The sequence below is a fragment of the Coregonus clupeaformis genome, chromosome 27, assembly GCF_020615455.1.
Source record: "Coregonus clupeaformis isolate EN_2021a chromosome 27, ASM2061545v1, whole genome shotgun sequence".
In the NCBI taxonomy this organism is placed as follows: Eukaryota; Metazoa; Chordata; class Actinopteri; order Salmoniformes; family Salmonidae; genus Coregonus; species Coregonus clupeaformis.
In genome coordinates, this window is record NC_059218.1 from 50,827,669 (window position 1) to 50,845,168 (window position 17,500).

General features: G+C 45.4%; 1 protein-coding gene across 1 annotated transcript in view; it reads left to right on the top strand.

Annotated features, from left to right (window-relative positions):
• Positions 1-17,500, top strand: part of LOC121554451 (tumor necrosis factor ligand superfamily member 10) — a 49,272-nt gene that overhangs the window by 22,846 nt on the left and 8,926 nt on the right. The gene's annotated exons all lie outside the window — the stretch shown is intronic.

Genomic DNA, 17,500 nt, shown 5'->3' on the forward strand with positions numbered 1-17,500 from the left:
GTGTGTGTGTGTGTGTGTCTGTGTGTGTTTGGGTCTTTGGCTACAGTGTTAGACTCTGGAGACTCTGTGTCTCTCTGTCTTTGTATAAAACGCTTGAGCTGAAAAGCTGGTCTAGCTTTAACCGAACCGTTTGCTAGAATAAATGGTATTTTCTGTTTTAACCCTATCCCAATCCTTAACCCTTACCTTAACCAGTCGGCGTTAATGTCTAAACAAAACCGTCTTATAATTAATAATTGGTCATTTAGCAGACGCTCTTATCCAGAGCGACTTACAGGAGCAAATAGGGTTAAGTGCCTTGCTCAAGGGCACATCGACAGATTTTTCACCTAGTCGGCTCGGGGATTAGAACCAGCGACCTTTCGGTTACTGGCACAACGCTCTTACCCACTAAGCCACCTGCCGCCCCGTCTTATTTGTACATTTACCCCCCGGACAAATGTTGAACACTGAAGTGAGACCCTTAGATCTTGTTGATCCAAGAGATGCACACATGAGAGCGAGTGAGCAAGTGGACACACACACACGTACTCACATACTCATGCACCCACAAGCGCACGCACGCACTCACACACACACACACACACACACACACAGACACACACAGACACACACAGACACACACACACACACACACACAGGTCGCTCAAGATCCACTTCAACATTTGACGTCCGTCCATGTCCACAGGACGTTGGGAGATGCCTTCAAAACCAAAACCTGCCACTAAGGGCAACGGTGAGCGGTATTACCATCAAGTAAGCTTGGGTTTTGCTGGGGCGTTTTGGACGGCAATGACGGATAGGCGTAAGCCACGAGGCTCCGAGGCTCCGAGGGTCTGAGGCTCCGAGGGTCCGAGGGTCTGAGGCTCCGAGGGTCCGAGGCTCCGAGGGTCTGAGGCTCCGAGGGTCCGAGGGTCCGAGGGTCCGAGGGTTCGAGGGTTCGAGGTTTCGAGGCTCTGAGGCTCCGAGGGTTCGAGGCTCCGAGTGTCCGAGGCTCCGAGGCTCCGAGGGTTCGAGGCTCCGAGGGTCGCGTGTTCAATCCCAGTGTTTTTGGGGTTTTAACTCTATCCCAAACCTTAACCCTTAACTTAACCTTCGAAATTTGACATTTATGGACAAATGTCAGATTCTGCAGTGAGATTGGAGAGCTATAATGCAGGGCCTCTCCTATACGCACAAACACACACACACACACACCAAAAACACACACACACACACATACCAAAAACACACACACACACACACACATGCACACACACACACACTCCCAATGATATATATTAGCGGTGGCGGGTCGTCAAATCTCATTGTGCTAATTGAGAGAAGCTGTAGTCCATTATCTGTTGGCAGAGACAGAGGATCCTAATGTGAAACACATGGACTACTGCACACACTCACCACATACACACACTGCACACATACACACACACACACACACACACACACTGTGTTCACGCAAAATGCACACATGCACACTCACTACACACACACACACACACACACACACACACACACACACTGCACGCACACACTCAGAGACATGAAGTGATGAAAAATCATGAAGATGGCTGCCGTTTTACGGCTCCTAACCAATTGTGCTATTGTGTGTGTTTTTTCGCGTTATTTGTAACTTATTCTGTACATAATGTTTCTGCCACCGTCTCTTATGACTGAAAATAGCTTCTGGATATCAGGACAGCGATTACTCACCTCATACTGGACGGAGATTTTTTCTTTAACGAGTCGGACGCAAAGGATTTTCTTCAGACACCCGACAAGGCCCAAATCCACGTCATTCGCATGAGAAAGAGACAGAGATATCGGGGACTCTCTATAAGCTGTCTCATCATTGTCTGTGATCAGGCCTACCAATGTTGTGTCGTCTGCAAACTTAATGATGGTGTTGGAGTCGTGCCTGGCCACGCAGTCATGGGTGAACAGGGAGTACAGGAGGGGACTGAGCACGCACCCTTGAGGGTCCCCGTGTTGAGGATCAGAGTGGCAGATGTGTTGTTACCTACCCTTACCACCTGGGGGCGGCCCGTCAGGAAGTCCAGGATCCAGTTGCAGGGGGAGGTGTTTAGTCCCAGGGTCCTTAGCTTAGTGATGAGCTTTGAGGGCACTATGGTGTTGAACACTGAGCTGTAGTCAATGAATAGCATTCTCACATAGGTGTTCCTTTTGTCCAGGTGGGAAAGGGCCGTGTGGAGTGCATTAGAGATTGTATCATCTGTGGATCTGTTGGGGCGGTATGCAAATTGGAGTGGGTCTAGGGTTTCTGGGATAATGGTGTTGATGTGAGCCATGACCAGCCTTTCAAAGCACATCATGGCTACAGACGTGAGTGCTACGGGTCGGTAGTCATTTAGGCAGGTTATCTTAGTGTTCTTGGGCACAGGGACTATGGTGGTCTGCTTGAAACATGTTGTTATTACAGACTCAGTCAGGACAGGTTGAAAATGTCAGTGAAGACACTTGCCAGTTGGTCAGCAAATGCTTGGAGTACACGTCCTGGTAATCGTCTGTGAATGTTGACCTGTTTGAAGGTCTTACTCACATCGGCTATGGAGAGCATGATCACACAGTCGTCCGGAACAGCTGATGCTCTCATGCATGCTTCAGTGTTGCTTGCCTCGAAGTGAGCATAAAAGTAATTTAGCTCGTCTGGTAGGCTTGTGTCACAGCTCGCGGCTGTGCTTCCCTTTGTAATAGTTTGCAAGCCCTGATAGAGAGAGAGCCCGATGATGGAGAGAGAGCCCAATGATGGAGAGAGAGCCCGATGATGGAGAGAGAGCCCAATGATGGAGAGAGAGCCCGATGATGGAGAGAGAGCCCAATGATGGAGAGAGAGCCCGATGATGGACAGAGAGCCTGATGATGGAGAGCTCGATGATGGAGAGAGAGCCCGATGATGGAGAGAGACCCGATGATGGAGAGAGAGCCCGATGACGGAGAGAGAGCCCGATGATGGAGAGCTCGATGATGGAGAGAGAGCCCAATGATGGAGAGAGAGCCCGATGATGGAGAGAGAGCCTGATGATGGAGAGAGAGCCCGATGATGGAGAGAGAGCCCGATGATGGACAGAGAGCCCGATGATGGAGAGCTCGATGATGGAGAGAGAGCCCGATGATGGAGAGAGACCCCGATGATGGAGAGAGAGCCCGATGATGGAGAGAGAGCCCGATGATGGAGAGCTCGATGATGGAGAGCTCGATGATGGAGAGAGAGCCCGATGATGGAGAGAGAGCCTGATGATGGAGAGCCCGATGATGGAGAGCTCGATGATGGAGAGAGAGCCCGATGACGGAGAGAGAGCCCGATGATGGAGAGCTCGATGATGGAGAGAGAGCCCAATGATGGAGAGAGAGCCCGATGATGGAGAGAGAGCCTGATGATGGAGAGAGAGCCCGATGATGGAGAGAGAGCCCGATGATGGACAGAGAGCCCGATGATGGAGAGCTCGATGATGGAGAGAGAGCCCGATGATGGAGAGAGACCCCGATGATGGAGAGAGAGCCCGATGATGGAGAGAGAGCCCGATGATGGAGAGCTCGATGATGGAGAGCTCGATGATGGAGAGAGAGCCCGATGATGGAGAGAGAGCCTGATGATGGAGAGCCCGATGATGGAGAGCTCGATGATGGAGAGAGAGCCCGATGACGGAGAGAGAGCCCGATGATGGAGAGCTCGATGATGGAGAGAGAGCCCAATGATGGAGAGAGAGCCCGATGATGGAGAGAGAGCCTGATGATGGAGAGAGAGCCCGATGATGGAGAGAGAGCCCGATGATGGAGAGCCCGATGATGGAGAGCTCGATGATGGAGAGAGAGCCCGATGATGGAGAGAGAGCCTGATGATGGAGAGAGAGCCCGATGATGGAGAGAGATCCCGATGATGGAGAGAGAGCCTGATGATGGAGAGAGAGCCCGATGATGGAGAGAGAGCCTGATGATGGAGAGAGAGCTCGATGATGGAGAGAGCCTACACCTGGTAGTTATTATTACAGGGAGAGAGAACAGGTAGTTGATACACCTGGTAGTTATTATTACAGGGAGAGAGAACAGGTAGTTGATACACCTGGTAGTTATTATTACAGGGAGAGAGAACAGGTAGTTGATACACCTGGTAGTTATTATTACAGGGAGAGAGAACAGGTAGTTGATACACCTGGTAGTTATTATTACAGGGAGAGAGAACAGGTAGTTGATACACCAGGTAGTTATTATTACAGGGAGAGAGAACCGTCAATAAACCTCGTAGAGAATCATTACATTTACATTTACGTCATTTAGCAGACGCTCTTATCCAGAGCGACTTACAGTTAGTGAGTGCATACATAATTATTATTATTTTTTTTTTTTCATACTGGACCCCCGTGGGAATCGAACCCACAACCCTGGCGTTGCAAACGCCATGCTCTACCAACTGAGCCACATCCCTGCCAGCCATTCCCTCCCCGACCCTGGACGACGCTGGGCCAATTGTGCGCCGCCCCATGGGTCTCCCGGTCGCGGCCGGCTACGACAGAGCCTGGATTCAAACCAGGATCTCTAGTGGCACAGCTAGCACTGCGATGCAGTGCCTTAGACCACTGCGCCACTCGGGAGGTTAATCATCACATCCCTCCTCTTCTCAATGGCCCTTTTTGTCCTCCCGCTATTCCCTTCCTCTTTTCACCTCTCCACCATCCCGTCTCCTAGTCATTAAACTGCTGGTTCATTTGGATAGTCTCTGGTCCTGGGGATGGAGGAGAGGAGGAAGAGGGTGATGAGAGGAAAGAGAGCGATAGGGTGTTACTGTAGAAACACTGTCTCTAGATCTTGGCTACTGTAGATACATTATTTAACCATCCAAACCATCAAAGGGCAGGCAGACACACACTCATACGTAGACAGTATGGGACGTGACGCGTACCAACAAAGTGGACTCTATTCAGCAGGGTTAAAAATGTCTAAAAACGACTAACGAATGATGGCCAGAGGTGTGTGGGGGGGGTGTGTCTTAGTGTTAGTCTAATTTTTACCAGAAACATAAACTCACAAAAGCATCTGTGTGTCTAGTGTCGATTGTCTACCCCCCTCCTTGCTCTCCCTCCATCACTCCCTCTGTCCTCCCGCTCTCCCTCCCTCTCTCCCTCCATCACTCCCTCTGTCCTCCCGCTCTCCCTCCCTCTCTCCCTCCATCACTCCCTCTGTCCTCCCGCTCTCCCTCCCTCTCTCCCTCCATCACTCCCTCTGTCCTCCCGCTCTCCCTCCCTCTCTCCCTCCATCACTCCCTCTGTCCTCCCGCTCTCCCTCCCTCTCTCCCTCCATCCCTCCCTCTCTCCCTCGCTCCGTCCCTCCCTCTGTCCTCCCTCGCTCCCCCTTCTTGCTCTCCCTTCATCTCTCCCGTCGTCCCGGGCCAAGGTTTGGAGTCAGCCACCTGTCTGGTGCACTTTGTGTCTTTAAAAAGAAGAAGAAGAGAGAAAGAAGGAAAGAAAGAGTCTCGATCCATAACCTGTAAACAGAGGAGACTGGGAGAGGAAAAGAAAGGAACACTAAAGGAGAGAGAGAGAGAGAGAGAGAGAGAGAGAGAGAGAGAGAGAGAGAGAGAGAGAGAGAGAGAGAGAGAGAGAGAGAGAGAGAGAGAGAGAGAGAGAGAGAGAGAGAGAGAGAGAGAGAGAGAGAGAGTGTAGAAACAGAAAGAAAGAGAGAGCTTGAGAGAAAACAAAAAAGGTAGAGTTCTGGGTAAAGAGAGACAGAACAATGAGACAAAGAGAGGGAGGGAGAGACAGAGTGAGGGAGGGAGAGACAGGGAGGGAGGGAGGGAGGGAGGGAGGGAAGTTGGTTAATAAAATGATCTACTGTAGTTAAGGTTGGCCGGGGGCTGTGGCAACTTATGTTTACACTCAGAAGTTCCAAAATAATAAAGACATTTCAAATGTCATATGTATATATATATATATACAATGTGCAAATAGTTAAAGTACAAAAGAGAAAATAAATAAACATAAATATGGGTTGTATTTACAATGGTCTCTCTCTCTCTTTCTCTCTCTCAATTCAATTTCAATTTCAATTTAAGGGCTTTATTGGCATGGGAAACGTATGTTAACATTGCCAAAGCAAGTGAAGTAGATAGTAAACAAAAGTGAAATAAACAATAAATATTAACAGTAAGACATTTCAAATGTCATATTATGTATATATATATATATATATATATATATATATATATATATACAGTGTTGTAACAATGTGCAAATAGTTAAAGTACAAATGGGAAAATAAATAAACATAAATATGGGTTGAATTTACAATGGTGTTTGTTCTTCACTGGTTGCCCTTTTCTTGTGGCAACAGGTCACAAATCTTGCTGCTGTGATGGCATACTGTGGTTTTTCACCCAGTAGATAAGGGAGTTTATCAAAATTGGGTTTGTTTTCGATTCTTTGTGGATCTCTGTAATCTGAGGGAAATATGTGTCTCTAATATAGTCATACATTTGGCAGGAGGTTAGGAAGTGCAGCTCAGTTTCCACCTCATTTTGTGGGCAGTGTGCACATAGCCTGTCTTCTCTTGAGAGCCAGGTCTGCCTACGGTGGCCTTTCTCAATAGCAAGGCTATGCTCACTGAGTCTGTACATAGTCAAAGTTTTCCTTATGTTTGGGTCAGTCACATTGGTCAGGTATTCTGCCACTGTGTACTCTCTGTTTAGGGCCAAATAGCATTCTAGTTTGCTCTGTTTTTTTTGTTAATTCTTTCCAATGTGTCAAGTAATTATCTTTTTGTTTTCTCATGATTTGGTTGGGTCTCATTGTGTTGTTGTTGTTGTCCTGGGGCTCTGTGGGGTCTGTTTGTGTTTCTTAGGGGACTCTTCTCCAGGTTCATCTCTCTGTAGGTGATGACTTTGTTATGGAAGGTTTGGGAATCGCTTCCTTTTAAGTGGTTATAGAATTTAACGGCTCTTTTCTGGATTTTGATAATTAGCGGGTATCGGCCTAATTCTGCTCTGCATGCATTATTTGGTGTTTTTCGTTGTACACTGAGGATATTTTTGCAGAATTCTGCATGCAGAGTCTCAATTTGGTGTTTGTCCCATTTTGTGAATTCTTGGTTGGTGAGTGGACCCCAGACCTCACAACCATAAAGGGCAATGGGTTCTATAACTGATTCAAGTATTTTTAGCCAGATCCTAATTGGTATGTCAAATTTTATGTTCCTTTTGTTGGCATAGAAGGCCCTTCTTGCCTTGTCTCTCAGATCATTCACAGCTTTGTGGAAGTTACCTGTGGCGCTGATGTTTAGGCTGAGGTATGTATCGTTTTTTTGTGTACTCTAGGGCAACATTGTCTAGATGGAATTTGTATTTGTGTTTTTTTTGGAACACCATTATTTTTGTCTTACTGAGATTTACTGTCAGGGCCCAGGTCTAGGTGCTGCTGTAGGCCATCCTTGGTTGGTGACAGAAGCACCAGATCATCAGCAAACAGTAGACATATGACTTCAGGTTCTAGTAGGGTGAGGCCGGGTGCTTAACTCCAGGTAAATGTAGTTTTGTGTATCAGTTCATAAACCATGTGCCATGGAATCGGTACATCGAAAATCTCTTCCCAACTATTTTGCAACCTGTATGGCAAAGCTATCAATTTTTTGGTCCTTAAATGAAACTGGTATACTTTTTTTCTTTAACCAATTTTGGTCTTTAATACAGGGCTAACAGACATGTTCCTTACTTTTTACGCCTTCCACTTGCGGTAATGCTGCAATTGGCCCAGCGTCGTCCGGGTTTGGCCGGTGTAGGCCGTCATTGTAAATAAGAATTTGTTCTTAACTGACTTGCCTAGTTAAATAAAGGTAAAATGTAATAAAAAAAATAAAAAAATTAGTTGGTTGTAATTTTGGATAGATTTTTGTTAGCTCCATGTGTGACATAACTCCACAAGTCATATTTATGATATAATTTACAAAGATTATACTGTAAAAAATTATATATATATATTTATCAATTAGTATAATTGAGTTTAACCATAATATTTGTTGTAATATTTGTTCTGTCTTTTCTGGTGGATTAAACTGAAATTGCAACAAATAGGCTTGTTTTAAAAATAGCGATATTTTGGAGATTATTTCATTTTCAAATAACCGAAAGGGAGAGGTTGTAATCTGAATAAAGGGAAAAGGGCCATTCTTGAACATGGGGTGAGACATTCCAACTAATCTGCTAGAGAACCAGTTAGGATTTAAACATAGCTTTTGTGTGACTGAAGCCTTTAGTGAGAGGACTAATGCTTTAAATTAATAATTTCTGCCCTCCAAATTCATATTCATTATATAAATAGGCCTGTTTAATTCTGTCAGGCTAGCCATTCCAAATAAAATTGAATATAATGGAAGCTCCTTTGTCTTGCTGACGTTGAGGTAGAGGTTGTTGTCCTGGCACCACACTGCCAAGTCTCTGACCTCCTCCCTGTAGGCTGTCAGGCATACCACCGTCGTGTCGTTAGCTTGATGATGGTGTTGGAGTCGTGTTGAGGGTCAGCTTGGCGGAGGTGTTGTTGACTACCCTCACCACCTGGAGCCGACCGTCAGGAAGTCCCGGATCCAGTTGCAGAGGGAGATGTTCAGTCCCAGGGTCCCGAGCTTGGTGATGAGCTTGGAGGGAACTGTAGTCTATGACAAGCATTCTCACACAGTTATTTCCCCTCTTGTCCAGGTGGGAGAGAGTAGTGTGTGGTGCATTTGAGATTACGGCATCTGTGGATCTGTTGGGGCGGCATGTGAATTGGAGTGGGTCCAGCGTGTCTGGGATAATGGTGTTGATGTGTGTTATGACCAACCTTTCATAATTACAGATGTGAGTGCTACAGGACGATAGTCATTTAGGGAGGTTACCTTGGAAACAGGGACAATGGTGGTCAGCTTGAAACATGTTGGGATTTCAGACTGAGACAAGAAGAGATTGAAAATGTCAGTGAAGACACTTGCCAGCTGGTCTGCACATGCTCTGAGAACACGCCCTGGTATTCCATCTCGCCCGGCGGCCTTGGGAGTGCTAAACTGTTTAAAAGTCTTACATCGGCCATGGAGAGCGAGATCACACAGTCATCCGGAACAACAGGTGTTTTCAAGCAAGACTCTGTGTTGTTTTCCTTGAAGCGAGCATAAAAGGCATTTAGCTCGTCAGGGAGAGCTACGTCACTGGGCATGGCTGGGTTTCCCTTTGTAATCCACTATCGTCTGCAAGCCCTGCCACATCCAACGAGTGTCGGAGCCGGTGTAATAGGATTCCACCTTCATACTATATTGTCCTTTTTCATGTTTAAGGTCTCGTCGGAGGTCGTAGTGGGTTTTCTTGTATGCATTCATGTCAGTGTCCCGTTCTTTGTAAGATGGATGAGCTTCATTCGAGAGTCTCCTATTAGAGAGACTTGAAAAGCTGCAATATTATATGCTTTACAGAAACTTGACTGTCTGAATCTATGGATATAGAACTTGCCCGAGGCCACCTTCGTCCGATCGTGGCGCTGCATGGAGAAACATTGTAAGCGGAAGCTCTAGCCTTTATCCCAGCGCAGATGCTGCCTGTAATCCATGTTTTTTGTTTTTTTGGTTCGCATTGTCACTGTGGGGACGACGACATCTATGCACTTATTGATGAAGCCCGTCACTGATGTGGTAAACTCCTCAATGCTATCGGATGAATCCCAGAACATATCCCAGTCTGTACTAGCAAAACCATCTTGTAGCCACGTGTCTGCTTCATCCGACCACTTCCGTATTGAGTACTTCATGAACTTCCTGCGCTTCCTGTTTGAGCTTTCTTTTGTAAACCGGAAGCAGGGCGATAAGGTTGTGGTCTGATTTGCCAAAGATTTTTCTGTAGGTAGAATAAAGGTGGTCTAGAGTTTTAGCACCCCTTGTGGCGCAGGAACATGTTGGCAGAAGTGAGGTAGAACAGTTTTATGTCTCCCCGCGTTAATGTCTCCGCCCACTAGAAACACTGCCTCTTCACAAGCGGTATCTTGTTTGTTTATGGCCCCATACAGTGCATTGAGTGTCAAAGTGTTGTTGTTGGCTTGTGGTGGGATGTAGACAGCCATGATAATTATGGATGAGAACTCTTTTGGAAGATAGAAAAGTCTGCAGCTTACCATGCGGTATTCTATATGTGAGCAAAATCTGGAGTTTTCCTTCACAATGGAAGCAGTGCACCAGTTGTTGTTTATGAATAAGCACACCCCTCCCCCTTTGGACTTGCCCGAGGCCGCCGTCATCCAATCGTGAGCTGCATGGACTGCCAAGTTTCTGTAAAGCGTATAATATTGCAGCTTTTCAAGTCTCTCTGATAGGAGACTCTCGAACGAAGCTCATCCGGTTTTATTCATCCACATAGCAATACAAACTCCCCATTGTGAATCATACAGTGAGGGAAAATAGTATTTGATCCCCTGCTGATTTTGTACGTTTGCACACTGACAAAGACATGATCAGTCTATAATTTTAATGGTAGGTTTATTTGAACAGTGAGAGACAGAATAACAACAACAATATCCAGAAAAACGCATGTCAAAAATGTTATAAATTGATTTGCATTTTAATGAGGGAAATAAGTATTTGACCTATCTGCAAAACATGACTTAGTACTTGGTGGCAAAACCCTTGTTGGCAATCACAGAGGTCAGACATTTCTTGTAATTGGCCACCAGGTTTGCATACATCTCAGGAGGGATTTTGTTCCACTCCTCTTTGCAGATCTTCTCCAAGTCATTAAGGTTTCGAGGCTGACGTTTGGCAACTCGAACCTTCAGCTCCCTCCACAGATTTTCTATGGGATTAAGGTCTGGAGACTGGCTAGGCCACTCCAGGACCTTAATGTGCTTCTTCTTGAGCCACTCCTTTGTTGCCTTGGCCGTGTGTTTTGGGTCATTGTCATGCTGGAATACCCATCCACGACCCATTTTCAATGGGAAGGAGGTTCTCACCCAAGATTTGACGGTACATGGCCCCGTCCATCGTCCCTTTGATGCGGTGAAGTTGTCCTGTCCCCTTAGCAGAAAAACACCCCCAAAGCATAATGTTTCCACCTCCATGTTTGACGGTGGGGATGGTGTTCTTGGGGTCATAGGCAGCATTCCTCCTCCTCCAAACACGGCGAGTTGAGTTGATGCCAAAGAGCTCGATTTTGGTCTCATCTGACCACAACACTTTCACCCAGTTCTCCTCTGAATCATTCAGATGTTCATTGAAAAACTTCAGACGGGCCTGTATATGTGCTTTCTTCAGCAGGGGGACCTTGCAGGCGCTGCAGGATTTCAGTCCTTCACAGCGTAGTGTGTTACCAATTGTTTTCTTGGTGACTATGGTCCCAGCTGCCTTGAGATTATTGACAAGATCCTCCCGTGTAGTTCTGGGCTGATTCCTCACCGTTCTCATGATCATTGCAACTCCACGAGGTGAGATCTTGCATGGAGCCCCAGGCCGAGGGAGATTGACAGTTCTTTTGTGTTCCATTTGCGAATAATCGCTCCAACTGTTGTCACCTTCTCACCAAGCTGCTTGGCGATGGTCTTGTAGCCCATTCCAGCCTTGTGTAGGTCTACAATCTTGTTCCTGACATCCTTGGAGAGCTCTTTGGTCTTGGCCATGGTGGAGAGTTTGGAATCTGATTGATTGATTGCTTCTGTGGACAGGTGTCTTTTATACAGGTAACAAGCTGAGATTAGGAGCACTCCCTTTAAGAGTGTGCTCCTAATCTCAGCTCGTTACCTGTATAAAAGACACCTGGGAGCCAGAAATCTTTCTGATTGAGAGGGGGTCAAATACTTATTTCCCTCATTAAAATGCAAATCAATTTATAACATTTTTGACATGCGTTTTTCTGGATTTTGTTGTTGTTATTCTGTCTCTCACTGTTCAAATAAACCTACCATTAAAATTATAGACTGATCATGTCTTTGTCAGTGGGCAAATGTACAAAATCAGCAGGGGATCAAATACTTTTTTCCCTCACTGTATAATAAGCCTGATAATTCAAGTCTGACTGCTGGACAGATAAACACACACACTCTGGCTGCTGCACAACCCAACGAGATATAACTGATATAACGATGAGTCATTTAGGAGACTTGTCAGTCTTAGGAAATACCTCAGACAACTACAAACAATGGAGGATAGGATGTAAGAAGAAAAAGACTCTTGATAGATTTAATTCAGACTTGACAATGCCAATCTATTCGAAGTTTAAAGTTTAAACACATCGCTGCATATTCTAGAGTACCTGTCCAAACACATTGCTATGGCACGGCTATAATATATAGTGTACATGCGTGTGCATGTAATAATAAATGAAAGAGAGCTTCAGCACCATCTTGCAGGTGAAGTGTACAGAGGACTGGAAACTCCAGTAGAGCGGTTATCATCATGAGACTGGCTGTCAGACAGGCATGGTGGATATCTACGGCTGGGATCTGGCCTGCTTAACAGGGCGTCACACAGACGCACACGCACACGCACACACACACACACACACGCACACGCACGCACACACACACACACGCACACACACACACACACACACGCACACACACACACACACACACACACACACACACACACACACACACGAACGCGCACACGGAAAAAGTCCCCATTGAGGTGATGCCATGGTGTGTTTGTGACGCTGAGGTCGTGGAAATAGAATTTTACAATTGGTCTCAGATCTTTGAGGCTGCGATTCTATGTTTGTGTGTGAATATGGTAGTATGAGGCAGGAAACTGTCACCAATCTCAAAAAACACATATTCTGATGACTTGACTTATACACAGGAGTTGACATACTTGTTGGTTGACATACTTGTTGACCGACTCACATGTTGACTTGACTTACTGTAAGTACAGAACATTCCCTCTCTCTCTCTCTCTCTCTCTCTCTCTCTCTCTCTCTCTCTCTCTCTCTCTCTCTCTCTCTCTCTCTCTCTCTCTCTCTCTCTCTCTCTCTCTCTCTCTCTCTCTCTCTCTCTCTCTCTCTCTCTCTCTCTCTCTCTCTCAATTCAATTTAAGGGCTTTATTGGCATGGGAAACGTATGTTAACATTGCCAAAGCAAGTGAAGTAGATAGTAAACAAAAGTGAAATAAACAATAAATATTAACAGTCAACATTACACTCAGAAGTTCCAAAAGAATAAAGACATTTCAAATGTCATATTATGTATATATACAGTGTTGTAACAATGTGCAAATAGTTAAAGTACAAAAGGGAAAATAAATAAACATAAATATGGGTTGTATTTACAGTGGTGTTTGTTCTTCACTGGTTGCCCTTTTCTTGTGGCAACAGGTCACAAATCTTGCAGCTGTGATGGCACACTGTGGTTTTCACCCAATAGATATGGGAGTTTATCAAAATGGTTTCTCTTTATTTGCCCTCCCTCGTTCTCTGTGATTAGTCAGTTGTGTGTCATAGACCTTTAGGCCAGATAAAGTGGAACTGTAAAAGCCTAATAAAACCATATCTGTTCTATCTACTGCGTTTCTACGACCATGACTGGGTGGGGGGAGGTACATTATAAGTCACTGAAAGAAAGACAGAGAGAAACAGTAACTTCTTAGAGTAGATTTTAGACTAGATAGGTTTCCCTCCCACTCTCAATGCAGTACAGTCAATCTCAGACCGTGTCCATTCCGTCTACTATATTTCTACCTCCTAAAGGAGGGTATAAGTTAATTATTAAATCATCGGCCCTGCTGAAAGAGAGAAACTGTAACTTCTTAAAGTAGATTAGAACTAGATAAGATTCCCTATCCGTGCCATAGAGCCAGATATGTATATCACTCAGACAATGTCCTCAATGTTCCTCTGTTTCTAGCTGTGTCTTAAAGCTAAGATCCATGATAGGCGAAACAGCGCCACTGGCCGCCCCAGGCGCATTTGTTATTGTTTTTGTTTGAATGAAATGTGCATTCAGGATTGTGGTAGTACATACTCTACTGTTCTATTGCGCGTGCAATGATGTCAGAGGGAGAAAAAAACAGTGTTTGTTGTTTGAAGTAACGTCTTTGTTGTTGTAATATCGCAAACGGATGTGGCAGTTTCACCGCTATGAATTCCAGCTTTAAAGGTACTCATTAATTATGGCGCCTTCTTAAAGAACGGAGAACAAGTCACTTTGAGTAGATTAGGGGCTCTATTCAATCCGCATTTAAAGGCAATGTTCCCGCTCTAGCGGAGACTGCATTCACGGTAAACGCTGCATTATGTCGGCTCAATCGGAATTTACCTTTACATTTCTATTGTTGAATCAGTAACGCTTCAGTATAGCAGAGCCCTAACACTAGATAGGGTTCTGTGTCCGTGCCATAAAGCCAGATCTGTATATTTTACATTTTTTGTCATTTAGCAGATGCTCTTATCCAGAGCGACTTACAGTTAGTGAGTGCATACATTATTTTATGTATACTGGCCCCCCGTGGGAACCGAACCCACAACCCTGGCGTTGCAAACGCCATGCTCTACCAACTGAGCTACATCCCTGCCGGCCATTCCCTCCCCTACCCTGGACAACGCTGGGCCAATTGTGCGCCGCCCCATGGGTCTCCCGGTCGCGGCCGGCTACGACAGAGCCTGGATTCAAACCAGGATCTCTAGTGGCACAGCTAGCACTGCGATGCAGTGCCTTAGACCACTGCGCCACTCGGGAGGCTAGTATATCCCTCAGACCATGTCCATTCTATCTATCATATTTCTATATCTGCCTCTTAAAGGAGGTATAAGTTACTTATTAATTATAAACCCTGCTGAAAGAACGGGGGAACAGTAACTTCTTAGAGTAGATTATAGTAAGATAAGTTTCCCTTTTCATGCCACAGAGCCATACAGAGCTAAGACTGGTCCAAACCTGACCCACACACACACACACACACACACACACACACACACACACACACACACACATTAAAGTATTGTATTTCCAGCCTCAGCTAAGCTCCCAGAGTCTAATACTCCTTCATGTGCATACTTGTCTTTCCCTCGTTCCCTGTCATTTTCCCTTCTACACTCGCTTTTCCAGTGAATAACTGAGGCCCCAGTTAGTGGATTCACTCAAAACTATTTTCGCAAAAATAATCTTCATAAGAAAGAAAACACACAAAAAAACACAAAAATCTTAAGAGCAAATTTAGAAAATTCCTTCTTAAGAATGTTAATTAAATCCAGACTCTGTTTGTAAGCTCTTTCTGAGATCAGGGACCGTATTCACAAATCGTGTCGGACTAGGAGTGCTTCTGATCTACGATCAGTTTTGTCTTTTGGATCATAATGAATGACATAACATCCTACTTTGAGTTGCTTTGATTATTGGCCCAGAAGGGCTCTGTGCAGAATCATCTTAAGAAGGAATTTGAAAAAGTTCTTAAGAACTTTCAGTGAATCCGGAACCTTTGTTTCTCAGTTCTTCCTCTGCAGGCTCTGTGTATTACACTGGCCTCTGTAGAAAGGGTGAAAGGTTGAAGACTTAGTTTGTTTGTTATTGTTAGTGCAGCTGGGGGTTTGACTTTTATGGTTGCTGACAGCTCTCTAACTTTAACCTTCATCACATTTACAACACAGCTCTTTGCTCTTAGTGCTATAAACCAAACTGCAGTGTGAAAAGCAAATTACTTTCCTCATTATAAGACATAAAATGAGACATACACTATAACAAGTATCACCTGATGGGCAACTTGAGATGTCAGAAATGTTAACTATGTCCTAGGTCAGTGTTGCTCTCAATGGTTCCCTGGGTCGTTTACCGGGGGAAGTATTTTAGTGGCGCGAGACTGAGAGGCACTGTCATGACCTCGGAGATGATTGCTTCCAGGTGGACAAATTCCAGGAAACTCCCCACAGAACACACACACACACACACACAGAGTACACTACACTTAGGAACACACACACATTTCATATACATGTACACACACACACACAGACAGACATATATCACCACCCTCCCGAGAACCTCCCTACAGAAAACAAACAAATGTCATGCTTCTGTCAAATCGGATACTGCCAGTGTTCTAAGTGCAGACTACTGTGGTGCATATGAAACCCTCTGCTGCATACTTGACTTTATTTTCTCCATTGAAGCCACATGTGTTGTGGAAATGTGCTGGCGATGTTCTGCTCTGAGGAGCAGTGGAAGTGGAACGTAGGGTTGAGGAGGGTAGCCATGGGGCCTGGCTTACTTTGCTTTGCTTTGTTCAGCCAAGCGCTCAACCACTCAATCTCTCTGTCTCTCTGCTGAGGCTCTCTCTGTGATACACATGGGCTGCTGGACACACACACACGCACAAGAATGCACACACACACACACACACACACACACTGAGCTCTTGGGTTGAGTAGCACGTTGGGTTGAGAAGCACGTTGGGTTGAGTAGCACGTTGGGTTGAGTAGTTGGCTCAGGGTATGATGGATGGACAGGGGTTAGGAAGCAGGACACTGTGCCAAGAAACACACCATCGATACGACTCTGCAGGGGGGTGGGGATGACTAGCATGATGAAGAACAGAATGAGAGAGAGAGAGTAAGAGAGGTACAGAGAGGTAGAGAGAGAGAGAGAGAGAGAGAGAGAGAGAGAGAGAGAGAGAGAGAGGTAGAGGTACAGAGAGGTAGAGGTAGAGAGAGAGAGAGAGGGGTACAGAGAGGTAGAGGTAGAGAGAGAGGTACAGAGAGAGAGAGAGAGAGAGAGAGAGAGAGAGAGAGAGAGAGAGAGAGAGAGAGATGGAAAGCAGCAGAACAGGTTGAAGTGTTCTGTCAAAGGAGTGAGGGATGAGAGAGAGTGTGAGGGATTTGGGGGGAGTGAGGGATGAAAGAGGGAGTGAAAGAGAGATTAAACAGAGATGGGAGCGGGATGGATGGAGGGAGTGAGAGAAAGATAAAGCGAGGGAGGGAGGGATTTATTGTGTTATGTTATGAGATGACAGCTTGACTTTCTAAGTGTTTTTAACTTGAGGAAGTCAAGGCTACAGTACATGCCAGAGAAATGGTATCAGGGAGAAACTAAACTACAGCATGCAACTGATAGTCAATGGTATGATGAGGATGATGATGAGGATGATGATGGTAGTGATGATGTTGATGGTGATGATGGTAGTGATGATGTTGATGGTATGATGGTAGTGATGGTAGTGATGATGTTGATGGTGATGATGGTAGTGATGATGTTGATGGTAATGATGCCAGTGATGATGTTGATGGTGATGATGGTAGTGATGATGTTGATGGAGATGATGGCAGTGATGATGTTGATGGTGATGATGTTGATGGTGATGATGGCAGTGATGATGTTGATGGTGATGATGGTAGTGATGATGTTGATGGTGATGATGGTAGTGATGATGTTGATGGTGATGATGGTAGTGATGGTAGTGATGATGTTGATGGTGATGATGGCAGTGATGATGTTGATGGTGATGATGGTAGTGATGATGGTGATGATGGCAGTGATGATGTTGATGGTGATGATGGTAGTGATGATGT